This window comes from Anarhichas minor, unplaced genomic scaffold (assembly GCF_050575085.1).
Source record: "Anarhichas minor isolate MPS153535 unplaced genomic scaffold, ASM5057508v1 ptg000046l, whole genome shotgun sequence".
Taxonomy (NCBI): Eukaryota; Metazoa; Chordata; class Actinopteri; order Perciformes; family Anarhichadidae; genus Anarhichas; species Anarhichas minor.
Window position 1 is genome coordinate 1,809,288 of NW_027466492.1, and position 12,878 is coordinate 1,822,165.

Consider the following 12,878-nt stretch of genomic DNA (forward strand, 5'->3'; position numbering starts at 1 on the left):
ATATTGTGGTTATTTTAAAAAGCAAATGAGCGATTTGCACTATTCACACCTGCACTACATTCAGGAACATATCTCTGTTGCATCTTTTCACACAGGCCACGGCAAGAAGTAGAAGACAGGGCAAGGCCGGATAAACGTGTTATTATTTTCAGGAGCATGTCGGGGAGCTGTTCTTGCCCAATGCCAATGTTCTTGTAATGCAATAAATATTCAACATCTTTGCAAACAAGTGAAAATCTCTGTGAAAGCATTGACTTGAATGCCAAACTGTACACAATGCAGCGGTGGCGGCATTTGTCCTGAAATGTTGCGAGGTCTTGTGGTGGTATTTGGGCGGTGCAGAATATCGGTCCCTGCTCCCATTCACACATGAGCCCATGCTGGAAATGTTCCTGAACACTTCAGGCATAGACTGCATGTGTGAAAGGGACAATATTTTACTCTTCTCAACATAAAGCACACGCTACTTCCTGCTTTGGTACTGAACACTGTCACTGGATGTAAATCATGCTCTGCAGGATTCCTAGACCTGTATGGACACCCAGTGCAGTAAACACACAAACTATAAGATACCAGATAAATAACTAGTTGAACTCAAATAAGACAATTGGAGAAATATTATACATAATATTATATATATATATATATATATATATATATATATATAAAATATATTTGAACACTATACTCGTCCTGACACCAAATTACATTTTGTTGGTTAACGCAATTTGCTGGTTTGTTTTAAGTTTGTTTTATGTGATTTATTTTATCTTTTGTGTTGCCTCAAACTTTTTGCCTTTTTGCTTTGTTAATTGTGATTTTTATGTGGCGCAGGCTGGTCTCATCCAGCATTCGTAGCTATACCCACAAAAAATAACGTAAGGCAAGGCAAGTTTATTTGTATAGCACATTTCAACAACAAGGTAATTCAAAGTGCTTCACATAAAACCATTAAAAGCATCAAAACATAAGGCAAAAGAAAAGGAGATTTAAAAACAATTAAGAACATTCATTAAAACATTAAAAAACAGTGTAAGAAATAAAATACAGTAGTAAATCTGAGCTACTGGAAGCATGTAGATGTTGAACAGAAGAGGCCCCAGTATTGAACCTTGGGGAACACCACATGTCATTTTGGTCAGCTCTGATGTGTACTTAGCTACAGACACAAAGTATTCTCGGTTCCTCAAGTAGGATTCAAACCAGTTAAGTGCTGTGCCAGAGAGTCCCACCCAGATTTTTAGTCTTTCTAGGAGTATGGCATGGTCGACCGTGTCGAATGCAGCACTGAGATCCAGTAATACTAAGACTGAACTTCTGCCAATGTCAGTGTTTAAGTGGATGTCGTTGAAAACTTTAACAAGAGCAGTTTCATTACTGTGGTGCTGTCGAAAGCCTGACTGGAAGACACCAAAACAGTTATTTACGGCCAAGAAGTTGTTCAGCTGTTGGAAAACCGCTTTTTCAATTATTTTACTTAAAAATGGGAGGTTTGATATTGGCCTATAATTTTTCATTGTTGCGGAGTCTAAATTAGCCTTCTTTAGGAGCGGTTTAATAACTGCAGTTTTTAGGGCTTGTGGGAAGTCACCTGAAAGAAGGGAAGTGTTTACAATTTGTAAAAGATCAGTAGTCATGCAGTTTGAAATATTTTTGAAAAAGTGTGTTGGCAGAATATCCAAGCAGCAGGAGGATGACTTCAGATGTTGTATAATGTCTTCTAGGCTGCTAAGGTCGATTGCATGAAATTGTGTCATGATATTTGAATGGATGTTATTCAGAGAAGGGGACAACACATGTGGTTGGTGTGGAGGCACTGACTGCTTGTCTAATTTTCTGAATTTTGTCAGTAAAAAAGGAGGCAAATTGATTGCATGCCCAGGTGGATTGGAGCTCAGCAGCTACTGACACTGGAGGGTTTGTTAGCCTGTCAACGGTAGCAAATAAGGCGCGTGTATTGTTATTGTTTTTGGTTATGATGTCAGAGAAGGACTGCCTTGCATTTCTAAGTTCCAAATTATAATTGCGAAGTCTCTCTTTATAGATGTCACAGTGAACCTGGAGATTTGTTTTTCGCCACCTGCGCTCAGCTTTCCGACACTCTCTTTTCTCTATTCTGACCAGCGTAGCATTTCTCCAAGGAGATCTTTGCTTACCCGAGACAACCTTCACTTTAGTGGGTGCAATGGCATCAATAATATTTTTTACTTTTGTGATGGGAAAATATATTATTGTATCATGCTTAGTTTTAAAGAATGTACTACTCGTAGTCAGGCGATGTTTTTTAATTAGTTTTGTATCCAGGTGTCTTGTTATCTCTTCCCATGAAGGATGAGAAGTGAAGAGACACTGTGTCTTTGTCTTAGGAGAAAGACACAGAGAGACCTTGACTCCAGAACTGAATTTCAGAAACAGACATCCTGTCTGAAATACTTGTACTCCCCTTTTGCCACATTATCTGAATTTGTAAGGCGTGAACCTTTTGTATGCATAAATGATGTTGAATGTTGCACCTTTTAGAAGCCTTCTCACAGTACACTGAGATACGTGTTTTTGGGACTGCTCTCTCTTTATTGCAATAAAGACCAACAACTTTGATTCCTTCGAGACTCTGTTTATTGATCCAGATTGAAAACTTCCACCCTTCTCCCGATTAATCATAGAAATCTTCCATCACACTTTAGAATTGAAGCTATCTACAAGCTCATTGACTGAGATGCAACAGAGGGCTGGTGTGGAGGACAACTTCTGAATAAATAGTTCACTGGTGTTTTCAGAGATGTAACGCTTCGTCACAACCTTGGTTTGGACATTTGTGTGCAAGGAGATTGCACTCTCAAAGAAAACACAGAAATGATCAGAGAGTGCAACATCAGTCACAGTGACCTTGGAAATGTTTACACCTTTGTTGATGATTAGGTCCAGAGTGTGCCCCCTGTTGTGGGTGGGTCCTGTCACATGTTGAGTCAGATCATAGTTATCAAGGACACCACATAGTTCTATAGACCCTCTGTCCTGGGGATTATCAACATGGATATTAAAATCGCCAACAATAACAACACAGTCAAAATCAATACAGATTATAGACAGCACTTCAGTAAACTCATCAAAGAAGGTTGCACAGTATTTAGGCGGTCTGTAAATGTTTAGGAATAAAGCTTGAGTGGAATTCAGAGCCACATATTCAAAAGAACTAAAATGACCAAAGGACATCTGCTTGCATTGAAGAGAATCATTATATAAAATAGCAACTCCACCTCCTTTCTTATGCGCTCTTGTTTCACTCATGAAACTGAAGTTGTGAGGTGTTGATTCAATAAGAACAGCTGCACTGTTATCTTGATTTAACCATGTTTCAGTTAAAAACAAAATGTCCAGTTTGTGCCTAACAATAAAATCCTTGATTAAAAATGTTTTTCCTGACAGAGACCTGACATTTAATAAAGCTAAGTTTAATGTGGTTAAAGCTTTCTTTGCCCAATTTATTTGGACAGGCTGACGAGGAATGTATGTTAAGTTTGATAAGTTTGCAGGTTTACTATTGTTTCTTCGCAGCCTCACCTTTCTTTTTCTATAAACTATCAGGACAGGAATTGAGAAGGCTAGCTGCATACAGGGCCCCAACTTTTCCTGGAGTGAGTCATTGGTGTCATTAGCCTTGTAGCCTGGACCCAGAAGATATCAATTATAGCATCCAAGATAGTGGATCACATCACTCCAGCTCCGAGTCCTCTGCACCGGCCTGCCTTGCCTTGCCCTGCCTTTATCAGGTAGGGGAGACAGAGGATGGTTGTGGAGCCGAGGTGGAGGTGGGGGACGGGCAGGGCGCTTTAACTTCACCGATTGTGTCAAAACTGGCTGAGGATTTGGAGCCAGTTTCGGGGGTGGGGCTGGAGCTGTACGTCGAGGAGTGGGGCGAGGAGTGTGTTTGGTTCCAGCAATGACCAGCTCTTTCATGTGGTCAGTGAACTCCAGGTGGGGGGAGGATGGGGAGAGTGTGAGAGAGGAAAGGGACCTGGATGGAGTTTGGGGGGTGGAAGTATGTGCTGGGGAGGGAGGTAAAGACTCCTCGTCTCGGAAGGGTGGGGAAAGTGGGAGATCAGAGGCGGTCCCTGATGATGAGGTTGGAGACTCCTCCTTTTGGCTGTCGCTAGGCGGGGGCATCCTTCCCGTAAGGTCTCCATGGCGATGCTGTGTGGTTATCTCTTGTTTAGACTCCTCTTGTGTCTTGTCCTTGGCAGTAGGAACAGACGGATGATGCAGGGAGAAAAATAGGTTAGAGGTAAACAGTTTTACCCCTACAATAATTGGTAAATACTTTTTTATGTTATCCACGTAATCATGAAAGGGGAAGCATAAAGACGGCAAAGGCCCGCACAGGTGCTCTTATACATGTAACGAGATCAAATTTGACTCGTGTTGCTGGCATTTGTAGGAAAATAAGAAAGATATACGAACCATTGTAAGAGGATACGTTGGCTTATGTGAGCATTTTATGCTGCGACCGGTCCTGGTCCTTTGTAAATAAGATTCAAAATATCAATGGTATTATTCTGAATAAAAAGTAAAAAATAAATGAAAATAGAGCTCAGCTGACTCATTAACTCAAATCAATGATAGTGGCTTTAACTGTTATTAATTGAAATTCCAGTTCAAATCTGGACATTCAGTTGTCAGCCTCAGCAGTTGGTGCGTGTCTCATGACTCCCAACACACACACATATATTCTCACACATACTCCTCATCTTCATTGACAAGAATAACTTAAATATTATTGCTTCATAAGGACTGCTTCATTTCACACGGGCTAAATATTTGCTGTGAATAGATTTTCTCTTCTGACAAGCTCATCGGTTTACTGTTAATTAAAATCATCAGATGCACTTCACTGGGCTTCAATGTCAAGTTCAGCGTTCTTTGCGTTCTGGCATGACGATATGAACTGATCACAGGTTTAAGCAGAATGAATGTCAGTCACTACAAGGCATTTTGTTTTGCTGCATTTAATGTCCCTCAAAATCTTTAGGTTTTTGGTCTCGAGTAGCGATCGTCTGTTATTTAGATTAATTTGCTGTGAAAATGTTTCTGCAGCCATAAACACACAGTAGCTTGGTAAATAACTGCTTTATTATTCTCCAAACCAGTACATTAAGTGTACGTGAAGGAAAGAAACATCTTTTTTTAGACAGACAGAAACAGTATTTTTTACATGCAACCTTTATAAAACTATATACTTATGCTGATGTCTGAAACATGCCAGCTCTGAAAGACAGCGATCGCCTTTTTTCTTTTTATCAAGTGAGCAAATAAAACGTGGCAGTGAAGCAGCCACCGTCTGTCCAACAACAAGCTTTCTAATCACTAACACCTCGGGAGCAAGGGATTCTTTGTAATCGGAGCAAGAAAGAAGAATTTGATCTCAACTGCACACCAGCATGTCTCTCTACAGAGACTGTTTCGCACTAAAATAAAATGAGGTGTTTTGGCCATCATTCCTTTCAGCAATGACAGCATGATGCTCACAGACTTCATTGCTGAGATTTGGCAAAGCAGCAACATACAAAAGAGTCCAACTGGGCAGGAGCACGCTCCCCTCAGACTATACAACTTTTAACTTCAGGCTGTTTTTTTGCTGTTATCATTTCCTTTATTTACACAGAGTGAAATGTACTAAAGTATGGTAAAACACAAAAAAACAAAGAGAAGCAATTCAAAGAAAATGTTTTTTTTTAAAGTGATTTAAAAGATGAGGCAGAGTTTGCAGGCCTGATTTCCTCAGGTAGGTCATGTCACCACATAGGGCAGTAAGAGATTTACACAAGCCAGTATTGTGAATTGTGGACATGTTTCCTAGTCTGAGTTAAAATCATTAGAATGACCTTGAGGCGTGAGAGGGATGTTTTTGCTGTATGATAAGCGAGACTCGTTGTGAACATGTGTAGGACAAAGGACAGAACACAGACAGGTCGGTGGAGTAAAAAGAGTCTTTTTTGCCACAAAAGATGAGGATATGGAACTGATGATGAAGAACGGGAGTCCAGGGTCCATGGGGAGGAATGGACACAGCAGAGATGAAGCTGGCGTGAGCAAATAATGAGGGGAAGCGTGGAAAAGCGTAGCTGGAAGGCAGGCCAACGGTGATGCTGAGGCAAAGGAAAAACAGGTTAAAACACGAGGACGCAAATACCAGGAATTAACGATACTGAGGTTGGCGTGTGTACACCACTGGGGGAAGAAGAACAATCTGGCCAGGGAGTTGTTGGAGAGCCGGAGTGTGAGGCTGAGCTTATGAGAAGCAGGTGCGCTTGAGGAGCTCTTCCAAACAGGGGAGTGTGATGAGCAAAGAAGGAAGCCAGGAGAGGATCCACGGCTACACATGGACAGGGAGGGAGAAGGACAGGAAGGGAGGGGGGAAAACTAATGTAAAAAGAATCACTTGATTTAAGTGATGTTTTCTTGGTTTTTAACCAAATAAATCTTTAGCGTGATGATTTTTGCACAACATTAAACAAAAAAAGACCATTTATCTGTCAGTGCTTTGTTTCTTCGGTCCTTTCCACTACTGTACACTCAATACCGCTCAGGATTTGTTGCCGTTCCAGCTGCCACTTTCCATTGGAAGTTTTTACCACACAACTATTTACATGTGGATGGATAGTGCAGAGTATCGAGTGGTCTGGACAGTGTTTCTTGTTTCTTAATAATAAGAAATAAGAAAGTATTCAGCTTTGTAAGACTCCTACTGTAATAAACAAGCTTGGTTTCAAGCTTGGCTCTATAATTGGCTTTTTGCCTTCTTTACTGACCTTTTAAACTTACACTTTGCTGTTTTGTATTGATCCACGTCCCCACTCGGACATGCCCTCTTTCTCTCCAAGTATAGCATATTGATTTTGCTGCTGAACCATGGCTGGCAGTAATTGTAGACAAAATTCTTGGAGGGAATGCTTATACTTTCAGCAAAATGGATATACTGTATAAGGTCACGATATTAGAGTGTCTAAACCAAGACAGCTACCATTAACATCAGTCCAGTTTGTGGTATAAAAAAAGTCCTTTAATCGGTCTTGTGCTCGACTTGACCATTGTTTCACAGTTCATTGAGTCGGTTTGATAGATTTCAGTTTTTGAGGGTACCTGGGGAAGAGGAGGACGGTATCGTGGTCCGACTCTTAAAGGGGCCAATGCAACACAGTCGTAGGCGTTGGAAATGACACAGTAGCAATAGTCCAACGTAACCCTAACCCTAACCCAACACTGGTGGCAACCATATACTGTATATGCGACGGTCCGGTGGTGTCCATTGTTTTTCAGCAGAGAAGGCACCCAGTGGGTCAAGTCCCACTTCCCGGTCCAAGCCAACAACTGCCTGGACTGAAGCACCGCAGACTGGGCCACAAATACAACATTCGTTGCCCCTTCACCTCGGCCCTCAGTTACCATCCATTTGCCCGCTTTTCCCTCCTGCAACCCTCATTGTTGGTGACTCCGTGGTTAGAGGCGTTCGCTTTTTTTAACGCGGACACTTGCTGCACATACAGTCTTTTAATGAACATTGCACCACTTTGCTGGATAAAGTGGCACCTCTTAAGGAAAGGACCAGGGCTGCCTACAACACTTCTCCGTGGATGACAGACGCTGTCTGCAGCCTGAGACGGAAGTGTCGCAGGACAGAGCGGCTCTGGAAAGCCACTAGGCTAGAAGTGCATCGCTCATATCTCAAAGTCCTCAGAGTTTCCTTTAATACTGGAGTAAAGGAAGCTAGAACTGCTTATTTTGCCAACTTAATCTCTTCCTCAAAGAGAAATCCCAAGATTTTGTTTGACACAATTAAGAGAATTGTTTCACCGTCTGTCTCCACATTGCCATGCTGTTCTATTGACGATTGCAACAAATTCCTTACCTATTTTAATGATAAGGTAACAGGTATTAGGTCTGGCATTCAGCCTGGGATTTGTTCATCTACATGTAGCTCCTCGCAATCTCCTAGTGTTCTGGACTCTTTCCAGCCTATCAGCCTTCAAGACCTGATGGACTTAATTAACAAAACAAAGCCATCATCTTGCCCTCTCGATATAATACCGACCTCTCTATTTAAGAAAGTTTTGCAAATGATTGGCCCTGCAGTAACATCTATTGTCAATTCCTCATTGTCTACAAGAATTGTCCCTTCCTATTTTAAACATGCCACTATCCAGCCCATATTAAAGAAACCAAACTTAGATCCAGCTTTGCCCATGAACTACAGGCCCATATCAAAACTGCCTTTCCTGTCCAAAATTTTAGAGAAAGTGGTGGCCAAACAACTTTCTGCTGCACTGGAGAGGCACAACATGTTCGACGAATTCCAGTCTGGGTTTCGCAGACAACACTATACTGAAACCGCTCTCCTGAGGGTTTCAAATGACATTCTCATGTGTTCTGATGCAGGTGACTGCTCTGTGCTAGTTCTTCTGGACCTCAGTTCTGCATTCGACACTGTAGACCATAACATCCTGATTAAGAGGCTACGTGATTGGGTTAGCATATCTGGCATAGCGTTAGACTGGTTCACGTCTTACCTCAATGACAGAATTTTCAATGTCTCTGTGGGTGATTTTGTGTCTGTTACCTCTCCACTGTCTTGTGGCGTACCGCAGGGCTCGGTTCTGGGGCCTCTGTTATTTCCCCTTTATCTGTTAAACAAACTGTCTCATGTTTATCATTTTGTATTGGAGATATGATGTCCCTTCAGGGTTGCCGTAGAGAAAAGGCGACTTCCACTTCTGGTCGAGGGGGGGCAGAAATAAAGAGAGAAGCTGCACCAGCTGTTGCTCTCCCTGGAGACTACTGGACATCGCTGCGGTAAAGTCAGCAGACACTCAGATCTCCGTGGCCAACTCAGCAGACACTTACATGTTAGTGCACCTATATGCTGAAATTCACGGTAAACGCATTTAAACGGCACAGATCGGGAGCGAGCGAAGGACTTTGAAAGTTAGCGGAAACATTAACGTGAGACAACATCCGGTTTCTTCAGACGAACATCCGGTTTTCAGAATAAGATGCCAACAAAGTATGAATTATATTCACATTAAGTATAAAACATGCTACCTGCATCTCGTAAACCAAATGTTATTGCACTTTTGTTCATATAGCAGTACTTTTAAAATAAAAGTGCGCAATACACTACTTTTGAATTCATAATTGAACTTTGCCATAACAATGTGATTAATCGCAAAAAATCCATGCGATTAATCGCGATTGAATATTTGAATCGTTGCCCAGCACTAAAAAAGAGACATCCCCACCTTTTCTCTTTTGTAATTCCTTCGTACGGTGAGTTCGGGCTTTTGCTAACCCCCTTTGGCTATGGTTATGGTTACCATTAAGGTGAGGGGATAGAGTTAGAGTGAGGTGGCCATGCTGTGACCTGCTACAGGCAGTGATGACTGTAAGGCAAAATAAAATGTTTAATACAATTTCTAAGCAGATTTCGGAATGTTGATCCGCAGAAATCAGAGAAACCTGGAAAATTTCATCATTCAGTGTAAATATTCGAGGTAAAGTAATACCCAGACAGTGTGCATAAGTAAACAACCATTCAGACATTGTTCAGCAATGCCTCAATTAAAAAGGAAAACAAATCATGTAGCATCTTACTCTTTGTATGTTATATTGGTGTCTGCCTCATAAGAGAAAAAAGAGCAGAAAACCAGAAAACCAGCCCATTATTTTCTGTGACAAGGCTGCTGGGACATTTTATTATTATCCGATCTGCAGGATTCCTCGTGCCGGTGTTCATGGAGCTCCACGAGAGGCAGCCAGAGAAAATATTTTCTCCTCTGCAGGCCACCGGCTGACGCTTCAGATTACCGCAACTTCTTCTGGAAGCTCATTGATATTCTGCACCTTCAATAAATGTGAAAGTAGGGACAAATATAATGAAACTTCTAGTTGTTTGCAGGCATAATGGATGAAGCAGAGATGAGATGGGCGAGGGAAAGAGAGGAGCTGATGGAGAGGAAAACCAGACGGAGGAAACGACTGGAGGATGAGGAAACAAATTCAAGTAAATGTGGAGGGAATAAAAGATGAAAGAATAAAAGAAAAATGAGGAAATGTGCACATGGAGAGAAAGAAAATTAAGGAATGAGGAGTGAAGGTGAATGGATGATGGAGAAGAAAGAAAACTACACTGTAAAAAAGGATTTGAACAATAAGTCATGGTAACTTCTTTCTGTCATTTACTTCAACTTATCATGATGATTTATACAATTACAACTGAATTGTATAAGTTTTCGGTACTCCAACTCAGGACTACAGTGACTTCAAGGTTATTCTCAGCTGAGGTGGAACTGTTTGTGAATATTCTGTTTAACTACAGTATGGAAGTTGTTGGAGATCTGCATGTTTTAATGTAAAAACAATTTTAATGGAAGAAAATAAATTAGATTTTTGCCTCAAGACATGGTGTTTTCTCATAACTAGTCATTTGAAATGACTCATACTTTTAGGTAATTTTAACTAGGAAAGTAATGTCAAGACTTCCTTCTAACTAAAATATGTGAGTTGAAATCACTAGCTGGGACAAGTGAAGAGAATGCATGATAATAAGTTATATATCTTTTTAACTTGCATTGCTAAGTTGAATAAATGCGTACTATACATTCATGTGAACTTACAAAGAGCAATCCAAAGCTAATGTAAACTCAAAGTCATGATTTGAAACAAATTGTAAATCCAATTTGACTTTACTTGAAAGTCTAAGGCAGCAATTGAACTTACGTTTTTAAGTTGAACCACATGGATTTTTATTACAGTGTAGAGAAGAGGCAAAGGGGGCAGAGTAAATGAGGGAAAGTAATAAGATGAAGAAAGAGAAAAAGGAAGATTAGAAAATAAAAAAAACGTTACAGACAGAGAAAGGGGATAAAGAAGAGAACGGAAGCATCTGATGAAAAATGGTGAATGTAAGGAAGAATGGGAGGAATGGGACAAAAAGATGGGAGGATGGAGGGAGAGACAAAGCACGGTATGAAAGATGGAAAGAGGATGGAGAAAGATGGGAGGTGAATGAAGAAGGGAGGTATACAGAGACAAGATAAGGAAGGAGTGATGGGTGAGAGAGTGAAAGAAAGTGAGAGAGTAAGAAGTGGAAACGAGTGAAGAGAAAATGGAAGAAAGATAGTTGAAATAAAAAAGAGGATGAAGCTGAAAAGAGAGAGAGAGGGCGAGTAAGAGAAGTGGTCAAATGTAACAACAAAGGAGAAAGGAAGGTATGAGATGTGTGGCGGAAGGGAAGATGAGAGTGAATGATGGAAAATGAGCAAGGAGGAACAACACGAAAAAAACAAGAGATGCAGGTGAAAGACAGATGGATGCAGAAGAGTGGAGGGGGTGAAGGAGGAGTTGGCCTTGGCTCGTGTCCTTGTTTCCTGGTTTCTTTTCTACAGTTGAATAATTAATGGGAGGTTTATCGTCCCATTACCTGCTGCTACACAAACAAATATAAACACACAAGCAAAGGCAGTGTGTGGACTCATGATCAACACAAGCATGTGCAAACACACACACGCACACACATGCTCGTATATCCCACAAAAACATGAGAAAAACGTGTCTGAAATACAGTCACAATATGTGCTAATTCCTCGTTAATCACCAATAATCACTTTAACACTAACACTTTCATGAAAAAATGACATCCTGCATCCTCCCTGCTCCCAGCCGTCCAGCACACACACACACACACACTGTAAATGGTGCACCGAGGTGAGGACCAGACAAATTCACATGGGGAGTGAGGACCGCCCTTTCTGCTATACTTAGAAACTGGAGAAATTTTCATAAATGATTCACACATAGTCTAGAAGAACAAAAAAAAAGTGTAAAGCCCCACTAGTGTTCATTACACCTCACAAGATGAAACGGTTGGATGGTATGAACAACATACTTCTTAAGTTTTTCCTGAATGCAGCGCAAAAAAAAGGACATTAAGGTTAATTCAAATAAAAAAAAACATGAAAAAAGGTCTGAGATGTCTATAACAAATTACAAAAGGTTCAGCTCATTGATGTCCCAAAAAACAGATATTAATATAAATCTTCGAATGGTGAATCATTTATTTTTATTATAGTTCAATTTACACATAAGGAAACACTGAAATTCAGGCTTATTTGTGCAATGGGACAGCAACCACAGCTACTGTGAGATTATAATCAGAATAATTCTAGTGTTGCGTAGGCTCAATCGCCAATCACGTCTGTGCAAAACACTGATTGGGCTCAGTGATGTGACCGACGTTATAGGGTTGACTCGTCATTGCAGACTTGTGATAGCAGAATTACAAGCCCATTTACCATGCCACAATTAGTTGGTTCATTATAGGGTTAACCGTAAAATATATTGCGCTCATATGGGACTTATTGTACATAGCATTGAGAATTAATGTATTGTATTTGTAGCTAAAGGCCTTTATACACAGGGGCTGGGATGAATAAACAACATGAAAATAGCGAAATATTTGCCTGACAATATTTTGCATCAAAACTATGCATATGATGAGAATTTGCGACAGCTGCAGATTCTTGCCGTCAGAGGACCAACAACTAGAATCCTATTTACTCTGAGCTCCTGTCAGATATTTTATTGATTGTCCTTTTAGCCAAATGCTTTGAGTGAATTTGAGTTCCTTCTGGTCAACAGTTACGCAACAATATTTCTACAGGCTTTTACTGTGAAGGGCACGAATGGAAGGAGTGGATCTGTTCTGTGTTGCCTTTGTTAAGGTTGAAAGAGTAATAATGTTTGCCGTTAAAATCGACCTTATTCCAGAAAAAAAGTATGCCGCTTTTTCGTTCCGGGTGAAAGTACTCATGTGAAAAATAATAGTTCGA

At 40.7% G+C, this 12,878-nt stretch overlaps 1 long non-coding RNA gene across 1 annotated transcript in view; it reads right to left on the reverse strand.

Moving 5' to 3' along the window:
• Nucleotides 1-887: 887 nt before the first annotated feature.
• The window catches only part of LOC142971507 (uncharacterized), a 37,731-nt gene continuing 25,740 nt past the window's right edge, over nucleotides 888-12,878 (reverse strand). The window contains exon 3 of the long non-coding RNA XR_012959353.1: nucleotides 888-4,516. This is a non-coding gene — a long non-coding RNA (uncharacterized LOC142971507). The remainder of the gene's footprint in view (nucleotides 4,517-12,878) is intronic.